The sequence below is a fragment of the Pezoporus occidentalis genome, unplaced genomic scaffold (assembly GCF_034315485.1).
Source record: "Pezoporus occidentalis ecotype Australia unplaced genomic scaffold, CSIRO_AGI_Poc_V1 ctg11, whole genome shotgun sequence".
In the NCBI taxonomy this organism is placed as follows: Eukaryota; Metazoa; Chordata; class Aves; order Psittaciformes; family Psittacidae; genus Pezoporus; species Pezoporus occidentalis.
This window is the reverse complement of record NW_026912886.1, coordinates 3,534,724-3,558,584: the sequence shown is the minus strand read 5'-3', so window position 1 is coordinate 3,558,584 and position 23,861 is coordinate 3,534,724. Positions and strand designations below refer to the sequence as shown.

The window sequence follows — 23,861 nt, the reverse complement described above, 5'->3', positions numbered from 1 at the left end:
ATGTATGCCTCCCTTCATGGCAGTGAAGGGACAGAATGAGCAGGTCAATCAAAGCTTTGCCTGCTGCAGCAGAAAGTCAGATGATGCTGTATACTTGAGGAAGTGTAATTCCTATTTTGTTTTTGAAGAAACTCAGGTTGCCCAGAGACCATATCAACCCTGTGCAAAATGCTCATTTGATTCAGCATTTCTCTGCTGTGGGTTAATTACTGTTGTAGCTGTTCCCATCCATGTTTGACTGCATTGTGTCATTATCTGGAGAGCCACAGTAACAAAAAAGCAGGGTTCACAGAATCAGTACTCAACATGAGCAGAGGCAAATGCAGGAGAATCATAAGTACAATGTGGAAATTATTCCTAACTGTAGACTTTATATTGGCAGCATAGTCACCACTGTCCATCTGGCCTGTATGTTGATAAGTTACACTACGTAAAACAAGATGGTGCGTAAAAGCAATTGCAGAAGAAGCCTGCTTTTGCTTTCCCTTGCAAAAAGTGCTGTCCTTCACCCCTTGGTGATACCTGGCAGGAGCACCAACCGTCTGTGTCTGGAGAGGGATTACATAGGCAGGAACTGCCCCCAGGTCAAAACATGCTTACTCTTCCACTGACACCAACATTTAACATGAAGTATCTGTGCAGAAAAAAGACATCTGATTAACCAGAAGTGACAGATTTTGTCCAAAATGGTAGGGGCAGGTTATCACTTATTGTGGTAGAAATTTACAGTAGGCTTCATATGCTGCACAATACTGCTCCCTTTAATACACCATGGAAAACATGAGGAAAAGCAGAATAGAGGTCAGGAACGAGAAAGGGACAGTTTATTTATACAACCTACTGAGTGACCAGCCCACATGTGCTGTGTGTCTGTGCATTATTAGCCAATGTACAGACAAGCTGGATATTTTCTCAAAATTCTTCTGATCACCACATGTTCTGCCTGTAAATCAACATGAAATCTTGTTTCTCCTACTTACACCATTCCTGTGCATTGAGTTTCTGTATAAATGATATTTACTTACCTGAAATTACCAACATGCAAATTGTAAGGAGTGACATGCTAGCATAGGAATATCTAAAATATACTCTCAACAAATTGTCAATTCCGTCTTTGCTTTAAGAACTTACTTTTAAAACTTATTTAATCATTCAATATGCTTGTAAATTCTCTGAAGATATGTGGCACTAATACCACAATTCATACTGACTTTACAATAGCCGAAATTCACTCAGGAACAAGGTGTGATGGACCTGTCTCACATTTGACATAATTTACATTTGCAAGTATAAGAACTAATTCCTGCTTTGGGGACAAAACTCAAGAGTCTTAACTACAGAACTAGTATCTCCATAACATAAAGGGAACAATAATAATCATCTCATGCCTTACACAGATATCACGATCTGTTTTGTGCAAAACAAAGTATTTTTACTGTAAAACTGTAATTTACTAATATCAAGTGATATTTAGTGGTTGTGTTCATACTGAATTAATATAATACAGTTGGCAACAAGAAACATGTTTTACAGCTGTAAGATGTTCTAAGTAAAGAGTCAGGAGTAATCAGGCTTGATCATCTGAAATGCTGCAAACTTAAGCAACAATTATTGCTTAACTTTCTGTCTGGGTTTGTTCTTTTTCTGGGCAATGTGCTTGTTCTTTAGAGCTATACTTTGTGCTGAAGTAATGCGGAGAGTGCTCCTGCAAATCGTACTGAGCTAAGGTTGGTTACTTCATGTTGCTTCATCGAAGCCAGTGGAATTACTTGCAACAGGATGCAAGAGAGGGAAGGATAAGTGCTAAGAGAATCGAGCTCAGTGGATGGTGGAAACTGTACTTTCTTGTAGTTTTGACTGTGGATCTGGATGAATGTGCTGTGGTTCAAAATAAATACAGTCAATCCCTAGTAAATGCATTCCAGTACTATTTTTATATAAAAAGTCTCCCCTCTGGCACCTAAGGACATATTAAGAAATAAATAGCAGCCTATTATGACCTACAATTTTTTATAGCCTTGTGCTGGAAGAACACATTGACTAACAAGCTGTATTCCCAGCGTGGAGACCCTGTGGCAGATTTCGTGGGTCAGAAGCAGTGTCAAAGCAGAGAAATGCTCACACTTGAGTAATGGCCACTGCTGGGCCAGGAAGCACGCGTGCCAAGAGCTAGGAGGCCAGACCCCTCGCCTCTGGACCTTCTGTTCCTGTCTATGGACGCTTTCTGCCACAGCTTTCCACCACTCCTATGACAGCCAGCATCTAGGTGGCATGTTTTGCCTAGAGCTTCTCTTCAGGGATTACTTTTAAAACATGAATATATCACATAAGATTTGGCCGACAGCGCTCACAGAATGTCCCAAGCTAATTTAGCTATCTTCTGCTCTACAGATTTGTAACAGGGACATGCTTTGCTTCTTTCATTTAAAAAAACCCAACAAAACAAAACCCACAGGAAAACCTTTCTGTGGGCATGAGGGGATGAAGGGAGAAGGAAAGAACAGGAGCTTCAAATTTACACAAAAGAAAAACCAAACAAAACCAAACCCCAAAACCTAACAGCCTCCATCCATCCCTAGGACTCTCACCTTCCTATCAGTTTGATTTTCTGTTCTCCTTTCTCCTACCAACACTGTGTGCTGTGCTGTCTCTATACAGCACAATAGTTCTCCAGAGATTTGAATACAGCATGCTTTTCTCAGTTACTTCTGAATCTTAGAAAGTTCTCATGAGAGCAAATTCCAGTTTCACCTCACACGCTTGGTTTTTGGCAGTTACTTGCATTTTTCCCCACTGTTCCCACCAAACAACCTTGTGCTGGAAAATACAACAATTAACTGTAACTTCCAGTAACATGCTCTTTTTCTGTTTAGTACAATTGTTGTTGCATAACATATTACTTCTTTCAAGCATGTACAATTTCTAAAGCCTTCCTTTTTAAAACCACTATTAAAAATAGCACAGGATCATGCAGACAAAAAAAAAAGCATTCTGTGCACATCAGTCAGTACTTAGGATTTTTATCTTCTAGTTTGCATTTACAGCTTGTTAAAGAAATAATTATTGTACTGTGAATGTTAGTGTCTTTCTGCATATTTGCGCACTGTAATGATATAGTCTCAGAGAAGAGAGTAGCAGGCAAATATTTTTAGCCACAGATGTTTCATTGTATATTTCAATCAGATATTAAAGAAATCCATATAGTGTGAACCTAGACATGACACATTTATGATAGGACAAGGGGTAATGGGTACAAACTGGAACACAAGAGGTTCCACTTAAACTTGTGAAGAAACTTCTTCTCAGTGAGGGTGACAGAGCACTGGAGCAGCTCTCCTTCAGAATTCAAAACCCGGTGTGTAACATTATCAGAGATGCTCCGGCAGGGGGATTGCATGATGATCTTTTGAGGTCCCTTCCAATCTCTAGCACTTTAAATCAGCTCTCCTTCAGATGCTTCAGAGATAAAGCACTTTAAATCAGCTATGATAAAGCTTTCCGGCCAGGTGATGCAATCAGCTCCTTTTCCATGACATTAGTAGAGGACAAACTAATATATTCCTTCATTGCTTCCCTACCTTGGGACTGAGCAGTCTGCTTATTAGAAATCAAGCTTCAGAACCATAGAATGGTTAGGGTTGGAAAAGACCTTAAGACCACCTAGTTCCAGCCCCCCTGCCATAGGCAGGCACACTTCACCCTTTAACACTTTAACACTCTGAACATTGCTTCAACTATCCAGAAATCAAATCAGGAGGTAGGATCCTGCTGTAGCTACACTGACAAATAAAGCAATAAAAATGAAGAGAGAAAACTTCAAGAGCTGGTAAAACAATACAAGCCCTCTTAGCCAGAGGTCAGCCAAAAGCCTCGTTGATAAATGCTTGGTTACTTCAGAAAAGAGTGTACATTTTACTGGGAAACACAGAAATAAAGCCAATAGTATTAAGTAACACCATCAGAAGATGGTCTTTTTGTTTGCCTGTCAGAAAACTCATCTGTCTTGGATGCAAATTCTCACATTTTCAGTATCAACAAGAGAACTGGTATAGGCACATTAATACTAGTATTTCCTCAGCATTAGGTACATAATAGTCTAATAAGTGAAGAACACTTTCACACCCTCAGAAATAACAGTACTTTGTTGCACTGCACAACTCTTCTCAGGAAACCTTGCCTGCCTTCCAGTTATTAAGAGGTCTCTGAATGAAAAGGCAACAAAGCAAAAAATATGGGAACACTTGAAAAGTCAGCATCTGAATAGAAGGAAATGAACAATCTCAGCCAGAACAGAACAGATGCAACACTTTCTGTGGTATGACTGAGGCATCAAATAACAAACATAAAGCCAAAGAGGCAGCACATGCTTGGCAACAAATATTGCTAATTCAAGGAGTCTGGTGTTTTGTCAATGCCTTTTAAATAGACTTACAAAATAAATTGTATTTGAGAATAAAAGAACTAAGCCATAGCAGTATCATTTTCCACAGTAAAGGAACAAAAGTTATTTGATTATTTGAACACTTGCAGATTATTGAAACAGTAAAAAACAAAAAAACCAAAACAAACAAAAAACCCCCACAAAAAACCAACAACAAAGAAACAAAAAAAACCCCAAACTAAAAAAGAATGCAATCTCAATGGGGAAGAAGGGAAACACAGTAGTAACTTTCCTTAATTAATTTCCCTGTGAACTATGCTACAGCCCTTCACAAGAGCCACTAAGGACCTTTCCATTAAAACTACACAATACCAAGACTAGAATTGTTTTATCTTCATTTCTATCTCAGATGTTCAAGGCATAGGCAACTAATGGCTACACAGTGCAGAGAACGTCTGCTATGTAACTACTCTGCAACCTAAGGAAGAAAGCCTGTTTGGCTTCAGTGCAAGAGAGGATTTCATCTCATACACGTGTAATCCCCAGTGGGTTCATGTTTTCAGGCTACAGAAACAACACATGTTTTTTGGAGATGCTAGCACTGAAGAACAGCTTTCAGAAGCACAAAAATCGAGAAAGACATGAATCCAGCTGCCAGATTACCAAAGAATCCCAGGGGATAAAGCAAGTGCAAAGGCTACTCAAGCAAGTCTTGGGGGAAAGAAAGCAACAGCAGACAAACCTTGACTCAGAAACGCATTGTCTTCACACCTACAAATAGTCTTCACAGAAGAATGACTTGGACACAGGCCACTTGCAAACATAATGTATATGCAAACACTGCTAGTACTTCTGAGACTTCCAATACAAGAAAATATGATGGATATGAATATGCAGACATTTCAATCTGCTCTGTCACAAAAATACAAAATAATAAAAACTACAGGATATTAGAAGCCATTATAAGCCCCAATTGTTATCACAGGTGGATCTTTAAAATTAGAGAAACACAAGAAACCAAACAGTACAGTTTTAAAACAAAGAATAAAAAACAACCTAAAATATTTACCTTGCCTACAAGGGCCTTTTTGTCTTCCAAGTATTTTACCTGGTTTTCTAATAAAACTAGCAGCAGGCCTCTGGTTCTCTCATGCTCCTGTCTCAACTGTGTGCTACTGGTCTTTCATACCCATTGAGCACCAGGCCCCATCCAAAATACTCCATTTCCATGAAGCAAAAAAACTCAACACCCTAAACAATTTCAAGATGCCTTTCAAAATGCATATGGCTCCACATAACTTCAAGCTGTATACTGCTAGTAAAATGGGCTTCCACGTATTCATCTGTCAGTTGCACCATTTTCCTTGCTTTTGATCAGATGCACTGCTTACAGCAACCTGGCAAGATGACAATTACCTCAGTAAGGGAGATCTATATGGGACTTGCATTTCCCCCAAGGGAAATCCTAGAACAAGAGGCATAGACAAGGCACCGGTGGATTTTCTGTTATACAAGACTTACCCCGAGAAACTGGGTAGTTAGTTACAATGCGTTACAGGATACAATGCATAAATCGGTAAGGATCAGCTTGTCTTCCAGATTCTAGATGGAAGTGTTTGAGGTTAACAGAGCTCTTATTTGTACATCTGGTTTCAGGTAGTTTCATTAGAAATTAGAAAGCAAGAAACAAACATATAGCCTTAAAAATATTAAGCAAACTTCAGAGCACAGCTATCCTCCCCCCTAAAAAAACTCTCTCCAGAAGTAAAAACTTCACTCTACTCCCAAATAACAAGTGTGTACAGTTTATAAAAAATGAAAAGCCCATAAAGAACTCCTATGATCCGATACTTCCTGATGGTGTTTTGATGTTATCATGACTAAGATAACCACGCTCAAAAATACTTAGTTTGCACTACTTTCAAACTTATTTTTCCTTAACATCATAGCCTCTGGCTATGAACTTTGCTTCTGTCATCATTTCTCCTGTTGCTCTGTTCTAGTTCCTTCAAAGTTCAGTTGGGGGGGTGTGTGTGGGTTTATCTTTTTTTCTTTAATAAATACAAATGCAGTCCTTTCTTGTGTGCTTTTATTTGGTCTGATAAACAACACATCCTCCTTCATAATCATCTTGCTCCTTGGAAGCCCATGTTACACACCAGTTGAGTCAGCCCTAGAGTGCTTTATCCCACAAACCTTCCTCCTGCAGTGGCTTTGAGAAGATTCTCACCATCAGAACAGTCCTCTTTCTACAGGACAGTTTTATCGAAAGCAACATCTAGCACAAAGGATGCAGTAGTACCCCAACTTCACTGTTTCAAGAGTAAGAGGATGGATGGCCAGCCTACCTAAGAGGAGTGCAGTGCTGACTAAAGGCATCCAGCTCTACTGCTATAAAAGTCAGACAAAAACTTAGAAACAAACATTCTGTTGTAGCAAATGCAGCACTGAAGCAAAAGGGGGTGCTCCAGGCATGTGATTCCTCTGCTGGGAACCTTTGACCAAGGGGCATTACAAATACAGAACAGGTGAATATAAGTGGTTGTTTGGTGTCTTTTTTTCCCTCAGAACAGCAACACTGCAATGCCACCTAGAATACCTTCCATCAGTTACGTATCGAAAGCCACAGCACTTGTAAGCTTTAATCACCAGCCCCATATCAACAGTAGATCATTGTATTTTTTTAAAACAAAGCCTACTTTTAAAAAGTTTGATTTGGACAGGATGCTCTTTATCATCATTACTTGCTGTATTATTCTTGAAGACTAAGACACAGTGATTTAAATGCTACAGAAACATATTCTTTTGATTTAAAATATACACAGTAAATGTCAGGAGTATGACAAGGCCACATTAATTAAAAAAAAAGAAATCTGTCTTAAAATACACAGCCTATGTCTGTGCTTTATTAAGCTGTTGGCTTATTTGAATATCTTAATTAGAACATTTTTCAAATGTTAACAGCTTGTTTTCAGAGTTGGCTTCTGTACCTAGCAGCAGTTTAAGTATGAAACAGAGTGAGCAAAAGTAATGCAAAAAGGGGATGCTACACTTAGGTCACTCGGGGCTTCTGTGCCCAGATGGGGAGGACACTGACTAGATTTTAAGGTCTGAGTGAAGGCATTTTTTTGTTTTATGTTTGTATGACGCTAAGCACAATGATAAGGCTTCACAGGACTGGGGATGATAATACAATATGCAGCTTCTCCATGCTGCCCCACAATAATCCTTGACCTTGAACTTAGCCCTTTATTGCCGGGGAGATATATTAGCCTACATTTGTGCAGTCCTTGACCACTCTGCCAAGACTGCCAATAAGAGTTTCCAATGAATGCTGAGCAAGATGGCTGGGTCTTATGACTTCCAGTAAACCAAGATCAACGTACTCCAGAGTTAGAGAGGCAGATTCTGGTTATTTGTTACACAGAGAACAATTTAGCATAAGCTTACTAAGAAAACTAACCGATTCAACACTGAAAACACAAACCTCAGTTATATCCAGAGATATAAAATCCTTGTGCTAATTGCACCAATAATTGCAATATTTGACAACTGTAGTATACTTGGAAAGGCGATTCAAGCAGGACTACTGTGTTCATATCCCATTAGCAGGCTCAAAGTGGCCTGAATTATACTGTTTGTCTGAGACCAAACTACTTTATGCTGCTTTTGGATGCTATGACTAGTATCTCTGGGGAGTATCATGAAAAGGTCATGTGTATCTCACAAGACTATCCAAAATCCCTAGATTTTTAATAAACACACTAATCCATGCTAAGTAGCTCACATTCCAGCTACAGCTCTATTTTTAGGTTATTTGTTGTACTTATATAAAAGAGTGTAATCAGTTTTGAAGTATTTTTAAAGACAGAAAAGAACAACTACCTTTGTATGCAAGAGGTAGTTGGGGAAATGGGCTGCTTCTGTTACACCACTAGCCACCAGCTAATGGAGCTGCAGAAAGGAGTCTGAAAGCCGTAAGGTAACCTATACAGTAACATGAGCTAAAGGCTCCAGATCGAGCTGGAAAGCTCATTGTGAAGCCAACTGGTTGGTTTGGCCTCCTGGGAACCTTAATAAAAACCTTTAAAGCAAAGCAAGCACACATTATTGAAATAGCACACTGGAATGGGTTAGAGATCAGTTGAGCAATCTGGACGTCCATAAATCCATGGGTCCAGATGGGATGCACCCGCGGGTGCTGAGGGAACTGGCGGAAGTCATTGCTAGACCACTCGCCATCATCTTTACCAAGTCCTGGGAAACGGGAGAGGTGCCTGAGGACTGGAGGAAGGCAAATGTCACTCCGGTCTTCAAAAAGGGCAAGAAGGAGGACCCGGGTAACTATAGACCGGTCAGCCTCACCTCCATCCCTGGGAAAGTGATGGAACACCTTGTCCTTGGTGCCATCTTAAAGCATATCAAGGATAAGAGGGTTATGAGGGGCAGTCAACATGGCTTCACCAGGGGGAAATCATGTTTGACCAATCTCTTAGCCTTTTATGAGGAAATAACACGGTGGATGGATGATGGCAGAGCGGTGGATGTGATCTACCTTGACTTCAGCAAAGCCTTTGACACAGTCTCCCACAGCATCCTCACGGCTAAATTGAGGAAGTGTGGACTGGATGACCAGGTAGTGAGGTGGACTGCGAACTGGCTGAGGGAGAGAAGCCAGAGAGTTGTAGTCTATGGGGCTGAGTCTAGTTGGAGGCCTGTAACTAGTGGAGTGCCTCAAGGGTCAGTACTGGGACCGGTATTATTTAATATATTCATCAATGATTTAGATGAGGGAATTGAGTGTACTATCAGCAAGTTTGCTGATGACACTAAGCTGGGAGGAGTGGCTGACACGCCAGAAGGCTGTGCTGCCATCCAGCGAGACCTGGACAGGCTGGAGAGTTGCAGCAGGGAATAACGGGATGAAATATAACAAGGGAAAGTGTAGAGTCCTGCATCTGGGCAGGAACAACCCCAGGTTCCAGTATAGGTTGGGGAACGACCTGCTAGAGAGCAGTGTAGGGGAGAGGGACCTGGGGGTCCTAGTGGACGACAGGATGACCATGAGCCAACACTGTGCCCTTGTGGCTAAGAAGGCCAATGGCATCCTGGGGTGTATTAGAAGGGCGGTGGTTAGTAGGTCAGAGAGGTCCTCCTTCCCCTCTACTCTGCCCTGGTGAGACCCCATCTGGAATATTGTGTCCAGTTCTGGGCCCCTCAGTTCAAGAAGGACAGGGAGCTGCTGGAGAGAGTCCAAGGGCAACCAAGATGATTAAGGGAGTGGAGCATCTCCCTTATGAGGAAAGACTGAGGGAATAGTTTAGAGAAGAGGAGACTGAGGGGTGACCTTATTAGTGTCTATAAATATATAAAGGGGGAGTGTCACGAGGATGGAGCCAGGCTCTACTCAGTGGCAAACAATGATAGGACAAGGGGTAATGGGTGCAAACTGGAACACAAGAGGTTCCACTTAAACTTGAGAAGGAACTTCTTCTCAGTGAGGGTGATGGAACACTGGAACAGGCTGCCCAGGGAGGTTGTGGAGTCTCCTTCCCTGGAGACATTCAAAGCCCGCCTGGACACATTCCTGTGTAACGTTATCTAGGTGTTCCTGCTCTGGCAGGGGGATTGGACTAGATGATCTTTTGAGGTCCCTTCCAATCTCCAGCATACTGTGATACTGTGATACTGTGTGAATATCTCATGTCAGCCATAATCTGATCTAATAGTTTACTCTTTAGTCAGTATCTGAGATCTTCCTAAGGATTACTTTTCCTATTGCAGTGTCAAAGGGACAAAAAGAATGACAGATTTGCCCATGAAAAACAGAACAGCCCCTTAAAATGATTCCCACATCCTGAATACTGCAGAATCCAAGTTCTCTGCAAAAAGATGAAGAAAGCCATTAGCCATTGCTGTGACAAGGAGGGCTACACAATCTGTAATATCTGCAGAAAAACTGCAAAGGCATTGTGAATTTAGCACCCAAGTTACGGAAATCTGCACACTATTCTTCCTCAAGATTTGTTCTAGAAAAATACCTTTTCCTATGAACCCTGAGTGATGCTCTCCCTGTGTACCCACATTCAGAACAGACTATATATAAATCAGTAATAAAGCTTTGCAGGTATAAAGCAGGCTGCTGGCATGAATGGAAGCATGGAAGTATGGAAGCATGACTGCTTAAATGGCAGCTAAGGCCAAAACTTTGGGATCTACCAAATATGCATTAAAACAGGGTTTTCATCCAGAATTACATTTTTGTGATTTGTTACAAAGCTCCAAAATAAACCAAAATAGTTTTTGTTCAGATTTTAAAAAAGATTCTATTTCAACTGTAACAAATTTGAATTTTCCCTCTTCCCAGGAAAATTTCTGTTTCTCAGCCTCTGAAAATAACAGAATTAAAGGCACACATTGTGTGATATTTTAAAATTTCCCTCCATTAATTTTATTTTTTCCTGCTTTGCAAACTCTGCATCTTCTTATTATTGAAGACGTTTTAGAACGTTAGAAGAAACATGAACACTACATCAAAGACAAAAAGTTTAAGCGATGTCAATCTACTGACATTTTCTAGTGTCCAAGCAGTTTATATATAGGTGTTACAATAAGGAGATTCAAGAGCCCAGGAACTGAAAATCTAGTCCAAACAAAAGTCACTGGATTTAACAATAACACATGAGCAGAAAATACCTTGCAGAGACCAAACAGAAGCAAAACTATATAAACCAAGAGATCACTTGGGCTGTATGTTCTTAACCCTTGTTATACTAGGGGAACTATGAAGACTAGATGTTATCAAAAGATTTGATCATACCATGAGAAAGGGCAGCCTAATTGTGTAGGCTACTATTGAAGCTATATATAATGTATAGTCTTAGTACCTTGCCCAATGTTGCTACAAAATAGCATTTGATTTGTGGGACCACAAATTTCTTGTTACTCTAATTTTTCTTATCAACTAGTGATTTTGAATCAGAGCAATGTTTCCACAGTAACATTTACCAAAAGAGAATTACAATTGAGCATATTATATGGAAAAAACAAGATAACAAGTTCATTGCTTAATTACTTAAAAGAAAATTATGTTTATACCAAAGATATAATGAGAAACTAATGAGTTCCCAGGATAGCTGTAAATAATGATACATTACAGCCTGCATGTGTGTTTCAGAAGTTGTTTTTGTTTTGCATGATGCTCAGAGAAACACTTAAAACTTAAATCAAATGATGTTCTCACAAATTTGCCTCAGCTTTAATAACAGTGATTAAAAGCAAACTTACTCATAGTTTGAGGTACATGTAAGAGTAAAAAAATATAGTCCAAAATTCTCTAAATTCTGTAAATCATCAAAAGTAAACTTATCTATGGTTTGAAGTTCATATATTAAAATGAAAACATACTTCAAAATGCCCTAAAACGTGAGTCATACCAAATAGACCAAGCATCTCCAGATCCAAGACATGCATTAGAACTTTTAGGTTCCTGAAAAATCTCCCTGTCCATTTGGAGGCCACTGGAGGGTCATGGGTTTGAACCACAGTCATGGTGAGTTGACTAGGTCTATATTTACTATATGAATTACTGCTGCACATTAACTTAGGATTCTGTTCCCACTGAAAGCAAGCCCACTGATTTTAGTGAATTTTGAATCTTCATGGGCACACAAAATATCTACCCCTTTATCTCAATATTTTGTAGGAAATAACTCCATTTTCTGAGGGATTCACACATTTAATGGCTAATAATTATTCTCATACTAGATTGGTTTGATCTAGACTTACAAGATACACTTGCATACTTCAGCAGTTGCCCATTCACAATCATAGCAGCTAAAATTACGTAGTCAGCGTTTCACCTGTTTATCTCATGGTAATAGCCAGCACAGTCAGCAGCAAATCATCCATTAGAATGATGTGCTTGAGTCAAACTCTTTGGAAACGTGTAATATTTAAAGGAGATGCCTGCACCTTTGTTAACAACCCAGATTTAGAAAACTATAAACAGAGAGGTAAACATTTTTAACAGCTAACCCTCAGCAGACAGCCCTCATTTGAAAGTAATTTATGCTTTCTATAAATGTTAGCCCATAAAGACCTGATGACATGTTGTATTTAGTCTCAGTGAAACATGTTGCAGAAAATCTTGACACAGTTTACTTAACCCCTCTCATATATGTAAACCATATCTGACCTCTTTCAAGACACTTTCAAATATATTAATCTCCCCATCTGGCAAAAAAAAAAAACAACAGTCAGTACTGTCAGGATTAAAATTTGATTATAATTTTCAGGTCTTTAAGAGTGCAAAATGCAGAAATACACATATATTAGAGAAAGCAGTCAATTCAGTTTTGAAACATAAATTATATAAAATTTTATGTCTTTCCATAGCTTGAATTTAATTTTTAAAGAATAGCCTGTAGCTTCCTCTCAAATTCCAGACCACCAACCAACCACTGCCTGTTCTACATGAAATGAAAAGTTTATGAAAAGCTAGGACTAAGCCTTTAAATAACAATGAAGTACTCCAGGCACTGAGTACTTTTCAAAAAGCATACCTTTTATCTGAGGGCACTTCTGACAAGAAAACACAGATGTCTCCTCGATGTTGGACTGCACATATTGCAGAAGACAAGCAAAAATAAAGGAGTCAGATGCCTGATAAAGTCCATGGAATCTGCAGAGAAATACAACGATCCCTAAAATTACAACTGCTTATGATGAAATAAGGCTCAAAAGCTGACTAGTATTTCAGAAGGGCTGTTAAAGCCTGCAAACAAAGGCAGAGACCCTCATCAGACGTAGCAAATACAGAAACCCTCCTCTCTGCATTTTCAGGCTGAACAGCCATATTTGCCAAAAGGCAAGCAAACAAGATTCAGCTGTGACCAAAAGGGAGCAAGAGAGAGAAGGCAGGCAGCCAGATGACTTGGAGAAAACATTCTCCAAAGTGGAAGTGCTAAAGTCTGCTGAATACACATACCTGCATCCTCGGGTAACCAAGAAGGATTTGTTTCCCCAGAAAGCTGCAGCTCCCCAAAAGCAACACCACACTTCAACACACCTGGCCAAGGGCATGAGCCTGGCTTCCCAGATAAAGCTTCACCTGTGGCTAAATAGCATTACCCGCACCTGAAGCGGCCAATTAACCACTCTGCTACACCTTCATTTTGTCTCACTTTGGGGGCTGGGCTGTCCTGCGGTAACTTTTGTGTTCACCCAGTAAAAACATGCAGTTACTTGTTGCTACTATTTATAATTGTTGATTAAGCAAGTGGAGACTCAATGATAGTTATGCTAGTCTAGTATGTGACACTTCTCAGCCCCACACTGGTTTCAAAACCAGTGTCACAGAGTAAAACCTCTCTGCAAATACATCTCGTGTCCATGAAAGCTTCTTTTCCTGAAACTTAACATCTGCAAACTTCCTCCCTTGCTATCATCACTGTGGACAACTTAAGGGAAACTTTATGATACAAACACCAACTTTAGATCTCAGTTTTGTCTGTCTCAGTGAATCTGCGCCCTTAGACATGGACTCTGACCTCTGAATCTACCCAAACCTTGCAGACATAAGCCAAAGCCCCAAGTCAACAGAGCACAGATTTAGCTCTACATCAACCTGACTTACATTGTTTGCCTAAAATCTCCAGAATAGGAATGGTCTTCAGAAAAAAAAAAAAAAGATGAGATTCAGTATAAAAGACTATGCCTTCATCCAGCATCTGAATCACAGCATAGAAATCTGGACAATGTCTTAGAAGAATAATAAAGATTAACAGTTCAGCATCAGACGTAGAATGGTCTGCTGGGACTGTGTTCACGCCTGTTGCTCTATGTTTCAAATTAACTTGATTTTGGAGCAATGGATGCTGTCCAAAGATTTACATAAATAACAAATACAGTGAAAAGTACAGATTTCCTGGAGTGTTTTAATTTAACATTAACCAGATGCACTTGCAATAAAGGGTGAATTAAAAGTCTGGTGCCTTAAAGGAGGGAAACCATTTACAATTGGGAACTTCCTATCTAAAAAGAATATGCCCCAAGAGATTCATATGTTGGCTTGTAACTATTCCACATGGCCAATATTTAAAATGCTTTTAGCCAGGTCAAGCCCTATGGTACATTCATCAGTCATAGGTATGAAAATCTGGTTATTAGGTTCCCCAAGGAATATGTATTTATTAAGTGTTCACATTAACATAACCTGCTGGACCTCCTCAGGCACAAAGTCTATTGAAATAAACAGAATTCTTCCTGGAGAAGGTATCCTGAAGAAGGTGTTCATCTATTTAGTTAGCCATAAAGTACTCTGATAGTTCATTTTGCACACAGATCTCACAGTGCTCCACAGTGGTTGGGAGCTCTGGTTAAATGGGAAAGCAGAAGTAAACTGAAATTCATACTTGGAAGATCAGAAACAAGAGCAGGGCCTGGCAGAGATGCTGTTGGGGGCCCAATCTGACGTGTCATGCTTTCGCACAAGATCAAAGGGAAAAACATTTCAGTCAACAAGTCTTCCAAGCACAAAGGTAGGGATGAACTTTCATACAAAGAGATACAAATAGTCTGGTCTAGGCAGGGGTTACTTTGGAGATTTCACCTTTCCTTTCACATAGCTCTCTGTAAGTGATTACAGTTTTGGCACCCTCCTAAATATTTTTAAATCAGACTAGTCAGGTTTTTGCACAGAAAGTCAGGATATTATACACTGAAAAAAGGGCAGCACATTTTAAGGTTCATGTAATTCATTAAGAACCAGTGACCTCATGGAAAAAAGAAACGTCAGAATTTTCCATTCAGAACCCATTACAGAATATATTTAATAACAGGATGCAGGCAAACTCCTTTCTAGAAAAGCATGAGAAGATACTCCAATACAAAATTATTTCATCATAACCTTAATATGAAGTTCTGGTTTCTGAGATTGTACTTTCTTCTGTTTAGCACATTACCTATATGTCTTACTGGTCCTGCAACATTTAAGCCATACACTACATCTTATTTTCATCATTCCTGCTTAGTCCATGTGCTAGAAAATACTTGTGAAAGGTTCCACTACAGGATTTTTATACTTGCTGAGGTTTAAGGTTGGTTAGTACAAATATTTGATAGGGTTTTCATCACTTCTGGTGAGTTACTCAGTTCCTTTGTTAATTGTATACAACTGGCCAGACAATATTTTTCAAAATACATATGAATGCCCTTGGATTCACACAAAGTCCAAGTTAATGTCCAGTGTGGGAGTAAAGATTAAATTCTAAGTCCTGCCTTGATGTATTAGGTGTAACCTCATTTCCAATGAAATATGAGACACACATTACATAAAAGCACAATTTTTGTAAAAGCTTCTACTATTTTAAACTTCATTATTTAGTATTTCATAGTTAAAAGGTGGGGATTGGTAAGTAATTAGCAAGTACATGGACAAGAGAACAAACATTCCTACACATAATTTGCCTGCTGCTATACAAGCTGTTGAAATACTTGTGCATATAATTTTCATTGTTCTGTGTTGGATAGTGAAGGCTGGACATTCCTCACTACAAAATCACTACAAAAGGAAGGTAGAGACAGAATTCTACCATGGAGGACAGAATTCTTTACTGCCCCTCAGTATGAAATTGCACCTCAAATGCTGAAGCAGAAACTCAGACTCCATCAACTTACTGTTCCCTGTCAGCCAGGTTAGTTGAGACGTGCACTAAAGCCATCTTAAAAGGATACTTGTCAGCTTCTTTAGGTCTGACTTTGTGAACTATCTAACCTACATCTGAGGTCCCCCAAACAATGTTAAGATGTGAAACATAAATATTCTAATGTAGGATTTTCTTTTCCCTAAAGTTTTGCACTGCTCATGAAGGATCTGTAAGATTCTTTCATCCTCCAATATAATATGAATTACAGGGTATTTCATACATATAAGAACATTAAAATGAAAATGTAATATATGCAAAGTATGATACTTTAAAAATACGTGTTCTAATAATTTTAATGCTATATTCTTGGAGACAGTTGTTCATTCATTGTATGGGAAGGTGTTTAAAACTGTTTATGTAGATATGGCTTATAAGTCATTCACACTAATCTTTACTACAGGTGCTCTAGGAGACTAAAATATCTGAGAGACGAAATCCCTTTGATTTAGCATATGTTTATGACCATCCAGAAAACTACATCACAGCCAAGTTTTACTATCACCAGGCTCTTGATATATGTGCAAAGACAGTTAAGAAAACTGCCTTTAATAAGTACAATTTAAAATTTCATGGATCATTTATATTAGTCTACAGCAGATTGAAACCCAGAGCACAAATCAGCCAAATAAGTTATGAAAAATGTCTTCAAGAAATTGAAATGTTTTTGATAATAATCATTTGATCAGTATTATTCTGAGATTACAGCTCTTCAACTAAATCAGCAACCTACCAAAAATCAGTGGAAGTCTGCAAAAGCATATAGACCTAATTCTGTTTTCTTCTGCAGTGTGGTAAATCAGGAGTAAGCCCAGTGAAAACATTAAGGTTGCATTACTGTAAAACTCATAGAAGTGAATGGAAAATCAAGGAAATATTTCTACTGAAGTAGGTATTTTTCTTTCCAGAATGCATAACCTTTAAGTTTCTGACATGTACGTGTGAAATAGCAGTGACACCTAATATTTTAATCCTTTGATAACATCATGAATCTACATTCTCATAACAGAATACATGTCCACAAACACACATGTATATTTTCTGATGTCTGCAGAATTCAGAAGAATGAAAAGTAGACAACAAGCTCTTGATTTAAAGGCCACTGAAATAAATGGAAACATTCATCTTCCTTACAAATGAAATGTTTTCCATTTGAATTACAGACATGGAGTAAGAAAATCTGATCTAGTGTGGCCTTTTGTAGAGTAACAGTGCAGCCTATGGCAGATCTGTGAAGAACTGGGTGCTACATCTCCCTAGGTGATTTGGAGCTGGCTCCTATGGCAAACAAGTACTGCCCATATTTGAAGAGTCAAAGGTACTTTTTGTTTGCTCTCCCTGTTTGTTCTGTAATGCACACAGAAGAAGGAAGATGGAGGCGTTTCTGTAGGCATTGAGAAATAACACGAGCTACAGTGGTCTGAGAGCTTGCTCCCTGCACAGGACTCCATTCACTTCACTAAAACTGCAGACACCTAACAAACTGATCCTTGAAATGCATCTTCCTAAATAAAACACACAGTGTCAATCAGCTGAATGGTGATGCAAAGAATTTTCCAGGAGAGGTTAGTTTAAAGGAACAACTACACCCTCCAGCTTGCCTTTTTTTCTTTTAGAGAATTAATTATTTGAAATTCTGCCTACTGAACTCATTCTGCTGTCCCTACATTTTGAGACAATTGTGTAACCGTTTCACTTCAATAAATTGATTTCTTAACAGCCAGCTAGGAAATCTCACAGCCCATTATGAACTGGCAACAAAAAAGTCTCTTATGCAGAACCCAGATTACCTGGAGCATCAGGTACTGATTTAAAAACAAAAAAAAACCCCATAGAATCATAGAATAGTTAGGGTTGGAAAGGACCTTAAGATCATCTAGTTCCAACCCCCCTGCCATGGGAAGGGCCACCTCACACTAAACCACATCACCCAAGGCCTTGTCCAACCTGGTCTTGAACACTGCCAGGGATGGAGCATTCACAACCTCCCTGGGCAACCCATTCCAGTGCCTCACCACCCTAACAGGAAAGAATTTCCTCTTTATATCCAATCTAAACTTCCCCTGTTTAAGCTTGAACCCATTACCCCTTGTCCTGTCACCACGGTCCCTAATGAGGAGTCCCTCCCCAGCATCCCTATAGGCCCCCTTCAGATACTGGAAGGCTGCTATGAGGTCTCCACACAGCCTTCTCTTCTCCAGGCTGAACAGCCCCAACTTTTTCAGCCTATCTTCATACAGGAGGTGCTCCAGTCCCCTGATCACCCTTGTGGCCCTTCTCTGGATTTGTTCCGACAGTTCCATGTCCTTTTTATGCTGAGGACACCAGAACTGTACATAATACTCCAGGTGAGGTCTCACAAGAGCAGAGTAGAGGGGCATCACAGTACTTAGTTTTTCAAATTACGCAAGGCAGAGTTATAGCTCCAAAACTCAGAGACCTTCTTCAGAGGCAGTCTCAGAAAGACAATGCTGCTCACCAGAATGGGAAATACATGCCCTGTGTTTCAGAGGAAGGGGGTACCATGTGGGTGAAAAGATTAAATTAAAAAGTCTTCACTGAAGACAAGACCATGAGTGGCAGTGTGGCTCTGGCCTATTCCACCTTACAGAGCAGGCTCTGATCTGCACTTCACAGAACAACAGCGTAAGTATCTCTGAAATGGACCTGAGCCTCTGCTGGTAAAAAGGCCCTGAAAAGTCAAATAACGGACAAAACCCAAGAGCATATTCTGTGAATACAGCAACCTCCTAACGCTCCATTTATTACACAGACAGTGAAGGTTATGCTTTCTGCTGAGCCATGACTAGCATCACTACTTAGCACGCCATGGAAAATATAGATTACCTAGGAAATTCACTCTCATAGAAGACAGTAGAAATGAACAGGCCTTTTAACAGGCTGGATTTAGAAGTTCTATGCGGCTGAAAATGAGTGTCCTAATGAATAAGATGCAATTTAAAGAAACCCAACAGGAACAACAGAAAAGTAGGGGCATGGACAAGATGACATTTGAAGGTCCCTTCCAACCCGAATTATTCTGTGATTCTATAAAAAGTAAAGAGATAGTGAAAGAATCATCCTCTGAGAAAGCTTTATAAAGAGAGTAGTTTCTGGAAAAGGTTTGGAAGCATAAACAAGGAATCTGCCTAGTGTGGTGATGGGAATAGTGTTTTGCCTACATTCTGTGGTAAACTAAAAGGATTTAACCAATTGACTATCTGGCTTTAGCATCAATCTCTTACTGTAATGGAAACAGCTTGTAAAACCCTGAACATACAGAAAGTGCAGGCTGATGTGTACAAGTTTCAATAAAATAGTCAGTACTGCTGTATCTGAGAACTGAATATTTGTCTAGTGACAGAATGCAATGAATTGTTTCTCCCCTTGTTTAAGAAGGATTGCGAAGACTGGAATGTGAGGTGTCCTTATTTGCCCTATTAGGCAATTTGCCAATATGCTTGAAGTATTTAACACAGTAGTCATGGGCTTTCTGCTTTAATATAAAGTTTCTATAAATGAAGTTTTTATAAAGAAATACATATATAAACATAAAAAAGACTTGTGATAGACTAGGAACCAATTTTTCTGTGTTTTCCAGCATTAAGTAGTCTTTACAAACTGATCCACTTGCCCTGTTGTCATAACACTAGTTAAAAGACTTGCTTAGTACTCCAACACTTCAAGCACTAGGTGAGAATCAGGGAGTAAAATCCCAACCCAGACTTCTTGAAGAATTGGAATTGGGGCATTTCCATGCTGTTTGGATTCTCATTGCTGTGAAGTGGGTTTCCAGCCCTTCTGAATTTCCTGATTCCTACAGTCTTACCTTTTAAACCCCACAAATTCACAGTTGCACAAAACACTTTAACTTAAATAAAAATCTAATTATATGGTTCAACCTAGATTAATTCTCGACAAACACAACCCCATCAGTTAGTTCTGATATTTTTTGCCTATCAGGAAATCAGTTCTCTGCCTATATAAAAGTGCAATTCTACTTTTGTCATTAAAAATTATGTACTGTCCAACAGTACTGATTATCATTGAAACATACTACGGAAATAAGGGGTAACAGATTAACAGGGGAAGTTTAGATTGGATATAAGGGAGAAATTCTTTACTGTAAAGGTGGTGAGGCACGGGAATGGGTTGCCCAGGGAAGTTGTGAATGCTCCACCCCTGGCAGTGTCCAAGGCCAGGTTGGACAAAGCCTTGGGTGACACGGTTTAGTGTGAGGTGTCCCTACCCACGGCTGGGGGATTGGAACTAGATGATCTTAAGGTCCTTTCCAACCCTAACTATTCTATGATTCTATGATTGTTGAACAGTATTTTGCTTACTAGGAAAAAAATACATGTGTGAATTTCTTACAGAAACTATCTCCAAGACAAACATAGTTATGTTACATATGAACAGCAAATTCAGCAAGATATAGCCATATTTTTAGTTGTTTATCTTTAAGAGCCCTGGTATGTCCATCTTCTGTGTAAAACTGCTCTTGGCAGCATACAAACTTTGGTGCTCCTGGCAAATATGACTTATGTTAAGTTGCTGTTATTGAAGAGAATGAAAGCTGAAGAATGGACACAGAATGAAATAAAACCTAATAAAGATACTGTATATTCAAACTAAGGAGCAATAGACATTTCAGATATTGCTGAAATTTGTCCTGTTTCAGCACCTCATGCCACTAAATTCTACTCTTCTTATATTCCCTCAATCTGGAATTGTGTTTAAAAAACTACTGACTTTCAAGAAAATATAAAAAGGGAAGGGAAACTTTGATACACACAGAAAATGCCAAGAGCAGCAAAATTTGTGCAAACAATTAATAATGGGAAAATAAATATTAAGCTTTAATAAATCTAACCCTAGCAGAAAAAAATTCAGCAGAATATAAAGGTGGGAAGCATTCCCTTTCCTGGCAGCATCATACTGCTCTGTGCACTGGTGAAAGAAGCACTACTGTTCCAGGTGTCTATCAGAAGAGCCATGTCAGTCAGTGTGATCCTGACTGCTGGCTGATGCGCCCTCCAGTTTACTCGTGTAAACAGGACTTTGGCCACAATCACTGCCTGAAACACAGGTCAGCTCTATTGTACTGGTACACAGGGCATGAAATGCTTCATTCCTGAAAGCTGGTGTTCTTAGTGAAGCTATGGAGAAAGATGATTGGTTATGCTGATTTAGAAAACAGGATACACAGCATGACCATGTCAGCTTTTAAAAGGTGAAACATGATGCCTAACGAACACTACTTGTGCACATGTAATCAGAAGTGTTCTCTCCAAAGTCTTCCAAATGCACCACTTCTGAGAAAGACTAAATTTAACTGTTTTAACAATACTTGCACTTTCTTTCTCTTTAGGCTGAGCTGCAACCCAGCTTCTTCATCTCCTGTGCATGATCAACTCAATTACCTGCCAGTAGAAGACTGTTTTTAAAATACCTGACTTTAATGCTAAGTGTTGATCTCTTCACTTATATTTTCCACCTGAAAATGGCAAACATCTTATAAGAACTGACCTAATAAAGCACTTCTGGAAAGCCACACTGAAACAAAAACTTCCCCTGTGTTGTGCCTAATTTGCAGATAGAAAAACTCAAACCAAGAGGAATTAGGTTCACAGAGTTTGTCAGCCTTAAATCTGGGATTAAAATTTGGGGTCAGAAATCCATGCCCATGGACACAGATGTTAATATTTCACAGACTGCAGTGGGACCCACTTCTGTTAGAACACGATTTGCCCTGTGTTCCAGGGACGCACCGTTCTCTGAGAGGCAAGTGCCAGCTAACAGCAGAGTTTTGAATAAGCCTGGTTCAGGTATTTTCCCTTCAAAGTTACATGGCATTTGCCTTTATTGGCACAGCTGCATCGGCTTGAACTTCACAGGCAGCGCAGTGACGTGCTCTGGGGCCGACCTCCGGGAGTTCCAGCCATTTCGCTAGGCAGCCACTAGATGTCACTTCATCCAGAGCTTTTCCTCGTCCGAGTTTCATTCGTGTCAGTAGAAAACTTCGGAATTTCGTTCTCATTTAAAACCGTTTCAAGTAAGAACTGGTGATGCCGATTAATATTTTACCAAATTTAATGGATTATTCCATGTTTCAGAATCTGATCTCTTAAAAACACCACAGCAAAGGTTAAATGATCCTCTTTATTCAGAGACTGTAATGCTGTCTGAATTTGCCAATCACATTTGTATTTTGTGATCAGCGGTTAGCTAACTTGCACTTCTGCTTGGTTTGTAATTCTGTTGCAACTTCAGAACTGGGAAACGCTTGGCCCCGGGCGCGCAGGGGCCACAAGGCTGACAAGTGTGGTGACCTCGGAAGTAAACCAGAAGCCCCAGCTACCAGTTCTCACTCTTCTTTTGTTCAGTTCACATGATGAGTCAGAAATGAGGCACCAGCGAATGAAAAGCAGAGAAATGAACAACACCGTGGCAAAAAAAAAAAGCAGTGCCACTCGCAGAGCAGATGGTGTCATTCTGGCCTGCCGTTAAGTCACAGAGATGCTGTCAAGTGCAGGATTTATGGTTTAAAAGCTCCATATACTTTATCCTCAGAGTGATAACTCTCAGCTCTCTGATGCTTTTGACTTTGAACTTTGACTAAAACTTTACCCTTGCAGAAGGTGACCCAGTTTGAAAAGTGTCTCCTCTACAGCCAGAAAGAAATCTTTGCACAATTTTGGTACCATTATTAAAGAAAGCTGAAATCAAAATAGAAATAACAATCAGGAGAAAGGTGAGTCCATCTGACAAGGGGATCTCTAACAATTTATTTGCTTACCCTACAGTACAAAGAGTATGCTTGTTTTCTTTAAATACACCAGGGTGAAGGGTAAAAACCCAAGCAGAGAAGTAGCTATAAAAAATGTTCCCAGCTTAGAGTAGGGGTCAGCTGAGAAATCAGAAGGCTTCTACCTGGCAAGCCAGTTAAGTTCCTCCCAGGAGAAGGCAAGATGCAAGAAACCTTACTCATTACTAAGCAGACTTTGATAGTTAGGAGAGGCTTAACACAACACAAATGCCTGCAGTGGTCCAGGGGCATCATCTAGCCTATACTTTTCCCTGATGACAGCTTAGCCACCACTATGAAGGAGATATTTATTATTAAGATGCGGGGCTGGCAGACAACCAAAACATAAACTATTTGGAGAAATTCTAAGGGCTGTAGAATATCCAAAAGACATGCAGAATGAAGAGATCTTATGTTGCTTTTATGGCTTATTCCAAAATGTTGTACACTTCAAAGAGATGACTATGCCAACTCTCTTAGGATGTGAGCTCCACCCTAACAGCTGAAAACTCCTTTCTAAAGACTTGTCTGCCTCAGTTCAGCTGGTTATTCTAGTTTCTAGTAATTAAGATTGCATTTCATGATTTTTAGCCTTATTAATGTTTACAGTTTTGTCTGCTACAAAACATATATTTGTCATTATTTAATGAAATTATTCACAAATGGCATTGGTTCCACTTCAGAGGTATATATAACGAGAACAGGACCAAGCAGAAGTATCATTCATCATAAATTTTGATGTATTTCTTCTGTTAATTTGAGATATATTGGAGATTCACATTAGATGCAAATCTTGCTAATTTATCTTCCTGCTTCTTTAAAAAAAACACTTTCTTCCTCAAGCTAAAACAAGGATGTAATTCTTTATTCATCTTTACACCTCATTTCAGACAATTTTTTCCAGCACTGCCATGGTTCTGAAAGCCTCCCTGCCCAGATGCCTTGGTGTGCTGCAAAACACACCAAG

At 39.4% G+C, this 23,861-nt stretch overlaps 1 long non-coding RNA gene across 3 annotated transcripts in view; it reads right to left on the bottom strand.

Moving 5' to 3' along the window:
* Positions 1 to 23,861, bottom strand: part of LOC134168090 (uncharacterized) — a 125,846-nt gene that overhangs the window by 30,465 nt on the left and 71,520 nt on the right. Inside the window, exon 1 of one of the 3 annotated variants that reach the window (XR_009966398.1) lies at positions 12,946 to 13,373. The exons of 1 other annotated variant lie outside the window; for it this stretch is intronic. This is a non-coding gene — a long non-coding RNA (uncharacterized LOC134168090). Of the gene's footprint in view, positions 1 to 12,945; positions 13,374 to 23,861 lie in introns of those variants that run through there. One more of the 3 variants, XR_009966408.1, reaches the window with a different exon arrangement.